Genomic DNA, 9847 nt, shown 5'->3' on the forward strand with positions numbered 1-9847 from the left:
TGGGGATCAGAAGAAACCAGTTCTCCTAGTGTTTGCATTGAAATCTGCCCAGGTCTGCGGCCTCTCTGAGCACAGTCTACAGTGAGGAAGGCATTTTCTCTCCCTCACAACATTCATGTGCTCCTGTTTGTTCTGCAAATGACACACCTGTGCCACTTAGACGCACGAGACTCTATGCGATTTCTTTTCTTTTTTTTTTTTTTTTTTTTTTTTTTTTTGAGACAGAGTCTCGCTCTGTCACCCAGGCTGGAGTGCGGTGGCCGGATCTCAGCTCACTGCAAGCTCCGCCTCCCGGGTTCACGCCATTCTCCTGTCTCAGCCTCCCGAGTAGCTGCGACTACAGGCACCTGCCACCTCGCCCGGCTAATTTTTTTTGTATTTTTAGTAGAGACGGGGTTTCACCGTGTTAGCCAGGATAGTCTCCATCTCCTGACCTTGTGATCTGCCCGCCTCGGCCCCCCGAAGTGCTGGGATTACAGGTGTGAGTCACCGCGCCCGGCCGAGTCTATGTGATTTCTGCATGCATGAATGTGGCATCCGTTCTCACTCACATGTGGCGGAGAGCAACCCTTCCCCTTCCCCTTGGAGAAGTGCCGTGGCTTCTATTTTATTTCTTGTAGCATTTCTTTTACCTTTTAACTGTGAAGTGCACACACCCTTGGGGCAGCAGGAAACAGAGCAGGTGGGATGCTCTGAGCCCCTGTGTCCTCCACGGCTGCCCCAGGAGGCAGCTTCAGTCCCGGCTCGAGCTGCGATCACACCTCTGCTTTCTCCGTCGTTTTAGGCCTCAGCGCGTGTCCCTTCCTCAGCACAGCGTTGCCTGCCTGTGGCCAGGACCAGATGCCTCTTTCACCTCCTTGCCTCTGAGTTCTGTTTCGTGCCGGGGTGAGGCTCGTGCTCCTGTGTTCGCGCTGCACGGCGCTGCTTGAGGAGACGTCTCCTCGCTTCGTTTGTCTGTTCTGCCAGGTCGCTGTACGATGTTCACAGTCACAAACTCGGTGTCATAGGAAACATACATTTGGCCTCTGCCTCAGTTCCTGGCATGGAGCTCCTAACCCTCAGCCTTTCCGGGATGCCAGGAGCACCTTTAGTTCTACTGAGGCACCTGTGAGGGCTCCTGGGTGGGGGCTGCACACCAGATGAGCCCCCCTTAGGATTAGAAGCCTGGAACTGTAGCCCCAGCCCCTGGGAAGAAGAGGGGTGGGAGGTTGAGGTCATCGGGGTCATGCTTATGTGATGAAGTCTCGGAATAAATCCCTAAAAGACAGAAGACGGGATCTGGGAGCATCCAGGGTGGAAACGCATCAGTGCCGTGAGGGCGGCCACCCCCGCTCCGTGGGGACAGGGCTCCTGTGCTCCGGAAGCTTCCGGACCCCGCCCTACGGACCCCTTCCTGTGAGTCCTTCGTAACATCCTCTATAATAAACCCGTATGTGTAAGTGCTTCTGAGTCCTGTGAGCTGGCCTAGCACACACCAGACTGGGGGGCGGGGCTCACAGGAGCCCGGGTTTATAGCGGTCAGTAAGAAGCACGGGCAGCCTGACCCCGAGACTGGCGCTGAAGTGGGGGCAGCTGCGGGACCGTCCTGGGCTCCCGGGGTCTGCAGTGACTCAATTTAGTCAGGGCTAAATCGTAGGGCTCCCCGTGGTCATCCACAGACAGCTGGAGACTGGCTCGGTGTAGAAAGCCCCACGTCCAGGGCTCCGGAGTGAGCAGCTGTCTGAGAAGGGACTTTGTTTCCCTCTTCCCAGACCCAGTGCCCGGCATCCAGGCACACACAGTCTCTCTGGGGTACAGGGGACATCTCGTCCTGGGGCCTTTGCCTCTCAGCACCTACACTTTCCATTTTATTCTCTCACTAAAAAAATGCTGGTCATGATCCGCTAAATGGATTTGTGTCCCCCTCAGGGACCAGCCACCTCCCGCAGCCTGACAAAGGCTGGCCTACGGGTACTGGGAGGGCTGAGGGGTGGCCCTCGGGCACAGGGTGACACTGCAGCCTTGGAAGTCCCTGGGGACCCCAGCCCCATCCTGCTCACCCAGCCCCTCACCTCTTTTAGCCACCAACAAAAGGAGCAGCCCCTGGTCTGGTGGGGAGGGCTCTGGGACCCTGTGCCACCCCCTGGTGATGGCTGGAGTCTGCTCTGATGGCTGGTGTGGGAGTCTCCTGGGGCTGCCATGAGAAATCACCACAGACCAGGAGCTTCAACAGCAAGGATTTGTTCTCCCGCGGCTCTGAGACCAGCTGTCTGCAGGGCCGGTTCCTTCTGGGGTGCTGTTGGTGGGGGTGGGGAGCATCTGCTCCAGGCCCCTCTCCAGGTTCTGGGGAATGGGGTGTGCCCAGGCTTGTGGGCGCATCACCACGATCTCTGCCTCCATCTTCACACAGCGTTCTCCCTGCGTGCACATCTCAGTGTCCACACCCGCCCTTTCTAGAAGGAAACTAGTCCTGTGGGGTGAGGGCCCACCCTGGTGATCTCACCTTGATCATCGGCAAAGACCCTGTTTCCCAGGAAGGCCATCGTCTGTGTTGTTAGAGGGCTAGAACTTCAACTTGTAAATTGGTGGGTGGCTCCATCCAACTCGTAAGGGAAACCTCTTGGGCCCCACAGCCTTGGGTGGGGACATATCCCCTGGGCTTCCCGGAGCCAGTGCCTGTGGGGACTGAGGGTGGAGTAGGAATTTGACCCTCGAGATGGGGCTCTAGATCTTGGCAGGTGCTGCCCTCCTACGTGAGTCCAGCCATGGTGGGTAAGCCTCCTGCCCCCCTTCGCCTGTCTTCTGGGCTCCTGGCCTGGAGCCATTCATATTAGTCTCACTCAGGTGGCTTGGATGAGAAGCCGGTCACACCAGATTGGGCCAATAATATGGATTTGGGATTGAGTCAAGGCAGCACTTCTCAGCCACCCACGCTGGTGCCTGCAGGTGACTGATCTGGGCTGCCACACACACCACCCTCCAGGGCATTGGATCCCAGCCTGGCCAGGGCTGCAGGGGCTGGTGGGAGGCTGGGCCTGGGGCAGCTACCAAGCCACAGATCTGGGAAGCTTGGGAATGCCACACAGGATAACACAGCAACAGTATGGGCAACCACGAAAACCCACACCCAGGCACATCATGTTCAAACTCCAGAGAACCAAAGACAAAGAGAAAATTATGAAAAGAAGTTGATGTGGGGAGGAGGACTGAGCATTTTATATAGTTAACACCAGAGAAGGCAGGAAAAGATGGAAAAAGCAAGACTCTTCAAAGGGAGAAGAAGAATCCGAAATGTCCACAGTGCATCATCCCCATAATCAACATACACACTGCTGGGCACACAGGAAAACAGGAACGCAGAGCCCATAGTCAACAGAAAAAACAGTTACTAGTAGTAGACACTCAGATGCCAACGTTAGCAAACAAGAACTTTAAAGCAGCTGTTAGAAATGGGCTCAGCTGGCCGGGCGGGTGGCTCATGCCTGTGATCCCAGCACTTCGGGAGGCCGAGGTGGGTGGATCACTCAAGGTCAGGAGTTCAAGACCAGCCTGGCCAACATGGTGAAATCCCGTCTCTACTAAAAACACAAAAATTAGCCAGGCGTGGTGGTGGTGGGCACCTGGAATCCCAGCTACTCTGGAGGCTGAGGCAGGAGAATGGCTTGAACCCGGGAGGCGGAGCTTGCAGTGAGCTGAGATCGCACCACTGCACTCCAGCCTGGGTGACAGAGCGAGACTCTGTCTCCAAAAAAAAAAAAAAGAAAAAAAGAAATGTGCTCAACTGCCAGGCATGGTGGTGATGGTGACATGGTGGTGATGGTGGCAACGGTGGCGATGGTGGCGACGGTGGTGGTGGTGGCGATGGTGGTGGTGGTGGTGATGGTGACAATGTTGGCGATGGTGGTGGTGGTGGTGACGGTGACGATGTTGGCGATGGTGGTGGTGGTGGCGGCAGTGGTGGTGGTGGCCTGGTGGCAATGGTGGTGGTGGTGGCACATGTGCCTATGGTCCCAGCTACTTGAGAGGCCAAGGTGAAGGTGGGAGTATCGACTGAGCCTGAAAGGTCGAGGCCACAGTGAGCTGTGATCATGGGATTATACTCCAACCTGAATAGCAGAACAAGATCCTATATCAAAATAAATAAATAAATAAATCCCAGTCCTCACCCCAAAAGAAATGTGATCAACTGCTTAGCAAAAAATGTGATCACAATGGGTGAACAGACAGGGCTTCACAGAATAAAAGAAACAAATAGAAATCCTAGAACTAAAAAGTATAATACCCGAAATAAAAAATTCACTGGGCCAGGCATGGTGGCTCACACCTGTAATCCCAGCACTTTGGGAGGCCCAGGCAGGAGGATAATTTGAACCTAGGAGTTTGAGACCAGCCTGGGCAATATAACGAGATCTTATATCTACCAAAAATTTTAAAATTAGCTGGGTGTGGTAGCAGGTGCCTGTAGTCCCAGCTACTCTGGAGGCTGAGGTGGGAGGATCACTTGAGCCCGGGAGGATGAGGCTTTAGCAAACCGTGACCATGCCACCGCACTCCGGCCTGGGCAACAGAGTGAGACCCTGTCTCAAAACAAAATAAAACTAATTACACTGGATAGGCTTAACAACATATTGCAATTATAGAATAAAAGATTAATGAACTTGAAGACAGAGCAGTGGAAATCATCTAAATAACAGAAATGTTAAAAACACTAAAAGAGAGAGACAGAGCCAAGCCATTTACAGAACAATGTAAAATTGCCAACTCCATGTGTAACTGGAGTCTCCGAATGGGAGGAGAGAGATTGGAGCACAAACACATTATTTAGAGAAATAATGGCCTAAACGTCCCTGGACGTAGTGAAAAGCATCAATTTATAGACACAAGAAGTTCGGCTAACTTCAAACGGGATAAACAGAAACTCACATGTAGGCACAGCACAGTCAAACTGCTGAAAACTGAAGAAAATTTGGAAGAAGCCGGAGAAAAGGGCGGCCAGAGGTGCCGAATGCTGGTGCCTCCTCATCAAACACCAGCGGGCAGAGGGCGGAGGGCAGAGGGCAGAGGGTGGAGGGCGGAGGGCAGAGGGCGGAGGGCGGAGGGCAGAGGAATGAAAGCAAGGAGCCGCCCCACCACTCCAAATCCAGCAAGAAATCCTCGGAGTGAAGGTGAAGGTGAAATAAAAGTGCTTTGAAGTAAATGAAACTGAGAAAATCTGCCGTCCTAAGAGCCGCATGACAAAACGTGCTAAAGCTGCATGATCTGCACAAGGTAAGGAACTCGTGGAAGGGCAGGGTGGCAACAGCCCACGTGTGACCGTGCAGGTGAGCGAGGCGCCCGTCCTCTCCTCGTCATCTCTTTTATTTTTATTTATTTATTTATTTTTTTGAGACGGAGTCTCGCTCAGTCGCCCAGGCTGGAGCACAGTGGCCGGATCTCAGCTCACTGCAAGCTCCGCCTCCCGGGTTTACGCCATTCTCCTGCCTCAGCCTCCCAAGTAGCTGGGACTACAGGCGCCGCCACCTCGCCCGGCTAGTTTTTTGTATTTTTTTTTTAGTAGGGACGGGGTTTCACTGTGTTAGCCAGGATGGTCTCGATCTCCTGACCTCGTGATCCACCCGTCTCAGCCTCCCAAAGTGCTGGGATTACAGGCTTGAGCCACCGCGCCTGGCCCGTCATCTCTTTTAAACGGCAAATCTGCACACGTGTGTGTCCAGCACCATGAGCTTCGTGGGGTCTCAGTCATAGAACACGTGAGGACAGGAGCGTGAGGCGTGGGGATGGGGAAGGAATCCCACCGTTGCGAGAGGTTGGGGTTTCTCGTCAAACGGTGCCACATCTTCAGATGTCTCTGGAAGCAGAGTTGGGACCGGATGCATACGGGTGTGAAGGTGCTTAGGACCAGCGCGTGTGAAGGGAAGCGGGTAGGGCTGACGTGTGGTGCAGGCCCCACGGGGCCGTGTGACCCGCGGGAAGATCTGGCACGCAAGGGGCCCGTTCGGCTGGCACTGTGGGGAGGCCTGCACGGTCCGGCCTTCCTCGGTCACTAGACTCCATCTTTCCGGGAAGGACAGGGCTGTGGGAAAGGTGACTCTGAGGGTGAGACAGACCCTGAAGGAACATCTGGGTGTTCTGTGCTTCTAGGACCGATCTGAGCAGCACACCTCACCCAGCACCAACCTAGAAAGCAGATGCCAGGCAGACCTCGCTGTCTTCTCTCTCGCTGCCACGTGTCCGCCGTCCCTCCAGATGGCCCAGTCTGCAAATGTCCCCTGCACCCACACGCACCTCGGTCCCTGGGCTGGGGCCTCTCCCACGCCCGCGGCTTCCTCCGCTGCCCCCACCTCTGTCTGTGCCCCCTCCTCCTCCAGACCCGACTCACTCTAGCGGCCTTGAGTGCCCCACGCTGTGCCTCCTGCGTGGCCCAGTGGTGCCGCAGCCCCAGCGCAATGTCGGAGGTGACCCCACGCCCACTGCTTCCTTGTGGGGAACAGAGGACCAACCAAGACCCTCAGCACCTACAGGGAGTGGGGAGGGGCCCTTTCCAGCCTGGACCTTTCTCCTTCTAACGACAGGAGCCACATGGGTGCCCTGCCAGCTTCCAGCACCTCCTGTTCTTCAGAGAGAATTCTGGAAAATAACAAATCCTGACCAAATGCAGCCCCCACAGATACTCAGAGTCCAGTTTTTAAAGTCACCTCAGCTGCCTCCGTCCAGCTTCCGCCCTGGTGTGGCCTCTGGTCAGCACTCACTGTTTGTGAAGATGGAGAACTGGGCCTCCCCATCCCCCAGGGGTGGGCTCCATACGCCATTTGCCTGGATCACTGGGGAGAGGATGTGTGGGTCAGGCGGGCTGGGATTGCTGTTGGGGGGCAAGACCCCCCACTCGACACAGCCACAGCTTCCGTGTGAGTCGGGCAAGTCCTCCCCGGGGTGACTCGGGGATCCAGGCTGCTGAGATCTGAAGCCACAGCCTCTCACCTCCGGGAGGAGGAGGAGTGCTGACAGCACGGCCCGGAGATGTGGGGGCCGAGTGGGCTTGCGGAGCACCACGCTGCCCAGCTGCTGCGGGTTTCCTGGGCTCAGCACCCCGGGAGGCTCCTGTGCCCGGCTCCCGGCACCCCTGAGCTGCTGGCGCTCCACCTCCTTCCTGCGCTGGGGGAAATTCCAGGCTCACGGCTGCAGACTCAGAGTGGATTGGGTCCTGCCATCTGCCCAAGAGGGGCCACAGCCAGGCAGGGGTCCGTGTGTGTTCTCTGGCTGAGGATCAAAGCACCAACACTCTGGGGGCTGTGACAGTGGACGTTGGGGCTCTCACAGCCTGCAGATGGGAGCCTGAAATCAAGGTGCGGGCAGCGCTGGCTTCCTCTGAAGGTGCTGGGACAGGGCCCTTCCTGCCTCGTCCAGCTCCTGGGGCTCCCTGGCTCGTGGCCCTAACCCTATCTCTGCCTCTGTCCGCACACAGATGCCTTCCCTGTGTGTCTGGCTCCATCCTCGTCTCTTCTAAGGGTACTGGCCGTTGGATTTAGGGCCCACCCTACCCAGGACGACCTCCTCTCAAGATCCCTCACTTAAGTTTCCCATAAAGACCCTTTTTCTGAATAAGGTCACATTTCCAAGCTCTGGGTTTTAGGATGTGTCCAGTAACAAAATGAAACTGGGGAGCTGGAGGGACAGAGGAGCTGGGGGGACAGAGGGAGCCGGGGGGACAGAGGAGCCGGGGGGACAGGGGAGCCGGGGGGATAGAGGGAGCCGGGGGGACAGAGGAGCTGGGGGGACAGAGGAGCTGGGGGGACAGAGGGAGCCAGGGGGACAGAGGAGCTGGGGGGACAGAGGGAGCTGGGGGGACAGAGGAACCGGGGGGACAGGGGAGCCGGGGGGATAGAGGGAGCTGGGGGGACAGAGGAGCCGGGGGGACAGGGGAGCCGGGGGACAGAGGAGCCAGGGGGACAGGGGAGCCGGGGGACAGAGGGAGCTGGGGGGACAGGGGAGCCGGGGGACAGAGGGAGCTGGGGGGACAGGGGAGCCGGGGGACAGAGGAGCCGGGGGGACAGGGGAGCCGGGGGGATAGAGGGAGCCGGGGGGATAGAGGGAGCCGGGGGGATAGAGGGAGCCGGAGAGACAGAGGGAGCCGGGGGGATAGAGGGAGCCAGGGGGACAGAGGAACCGGGGGACACAGGGAGCCGGGGGGACAGAGGAGCCGGGGGGACAGAGGAACCAGGGGACACAGGGAGCCGGGGGGACAGAGGAGCCGGGGGGACAGAGGAGCCGGGGGGACAGAGGAACCGGGGGACAGAGGAGCCGGGGGACAGAGAGAGCCGGGCTCAGCAGGGGTCAGGGTGTGGGCTCCTGCCCCCTGCCCATCCCACCTGCTTTGCCGGCTGCAGTCTCGCGGAATTGTTGCATGAGCGTGTTCTGACCCTTGCCTCACAGGAGGGGCGGCACGGCAAGGTGGCAGATGGACCAGGCACTAGGTCAGCGAGGCTGAGCAGGTCACGCGCCACGTCCATCCTGCCTTCTGCTTTCCGTCACAAGTTGTGGCAGGAGCAAGGTGGCTGTGACAGAGAACCCCCTTGGAACCTCAGTTTCCTCCTCTGAGAGGAATATAACCGCGTCTTTCTCAGGATCAGGCGGCAGCAGAATAGATGGTGGACGCACTCAAAACCATCCCGTTCCTCGACTGGTGCGGGCTGTGTTGACTGAGCCCGGCTCAGCCCCACACCCAGGTCCCAAGTGCCTGGGCCCCACTATCGGGGCACCCAGCTGGCATTTGGAGTGGAAGCATCAGAGGGGGCTGTGCTGGGGCTGGGATCCTGGGGGACCAGCGAGGAGAACCTGCATGGGGAGCAGCAGGAGCTTCCCAGAGAGGCTGTGGGGCTTGGATCTGGATCCGGAGGGGAGAATCACTGGGGAGCACCCCCTCAATGGCAGCCAGGAAGGGCTGGAAGCAGATGGGAACGAAAGCAGGAGATGGAAGAGAGGAGAAGAGAGCAGAGGAGGCCGGGACCAAGGGGGAGAGGCTGAGGTGGGCAAGGGAGGTGCTGGGGAGATGGGGAGAAGGGAAGCCCAGACCGCCACCCCTCACCCCCTTTTCCTCAGCCTGGCCGAGGGGCAGGGGCCGCAGAAAGATGTAAGCTACCGACAGCCTTGCCTTGTTGCAAAGAAAATATTCCCTGAAAGACACATTAAAATGAAGTAAATAAAAGAGATAAAAATGGAAATATCAAGGCAGCAACTTCTCTTCTGATTACAAAGCAGGCAGCGGGAGGCAGCGGGAGCCCTTGAGGACGCAGCTGCACAGCCGGGCGGGCCTGATAAGGCTCCTCAGCCTGCGCAGGCGAGATAAAGCCAGCACGCGCCTGTCCTCAATCCCGGCCGCCATCAACATGCAGACAGCCTGAGCAACTGGCATTCCAGATAGAACAAGCACGCACAGCCGCGCTCTTACCCAGACCTTATTAATCCGCCTGCAGGCATTTAAATGCCGTGGGAAATACGGAGCTGACAGGGACTTGACACTTCATCACATTCTTCCCTCTCAGCCTCTCTCCTTGGCCATCATCTCCGGGCCCCAAGTTTCAGTTGGAAGGGAAGTTTCCGGGTGCAGGTGGAGGGGTCAGGAGGCGGGGCCTCCAAGCACCTGGTGGGCAGGGAAACCCATGGGGTCACACCCGCCCTGGGGAGCAGTCCTGGAGGTCCAGGCAGGCAGGCCGAGCAGTGGCAGAGTCTACCACATGTGCGCAGCCTGGCGAGATCTCACCCTTTTCAAGTCCTGGATGCGCTGAGTTTCTGGTTTGAGTTTGATTTTTATTTTTTCTTTTGGCCTCCTGCACTTTTGCCGTGGGGGGGGTCTCCCAGTCCTGAGCATAGA

General features: G+C 57.6%; 1 long non-coding RNA gene across 3 annotated transcripts; it reads right to left on the reverse strand.

Moving 5' to 3' along the window:
* Positions 1 to 5442: 5442 nt before the first annotated feature.
* On the reverse strand, positions 5443 to 9570 carry LOC105488851 (uncharacterized). 3 transcript variants are annotated; one of them, XR_011616692.1, is made up of 4 exons: positions 9431 to 9570; positions 8346 to 8531; positions 6958 to 7311; positions 5443 to 6800 (listed from the first exon to the last, which is right to left on the reverse strand). It is a non-coding gene; the product is annotated as an uncharacterized lncRNA (long non-coding RNA). The 3 variants fall into 3 exon arrangements; XR_011616693.1 differs by lacking the exon at positions 9431 to 9570 and having other exon boundaries at positions 6958 to 7236; positions 8346 to 9027; XR_011616691.1 differs by lacking the exon at positions 9431 to 9570 and having other exon boundaries at positions 8346 to 9027.
* Between the last annotated feature and the right edge of the window lie 277 nt (positions 9571 to 9847).

Source organism: Macaca nemestrina, chromosome 18, assembly GCF_043159975.1.
Source record: "Macaca nemestrina isolate mMacNem1 chromosome 18, mMacNem.hap1, whole genome shotgun sequence".
NCBI classification, from domain to species: domain Eukaryota; kingdom Metazoa; phylum Chordata; class Mammalia; order Primates; family Cercopithecidae; genus Macaca; species Macaca nemestrina.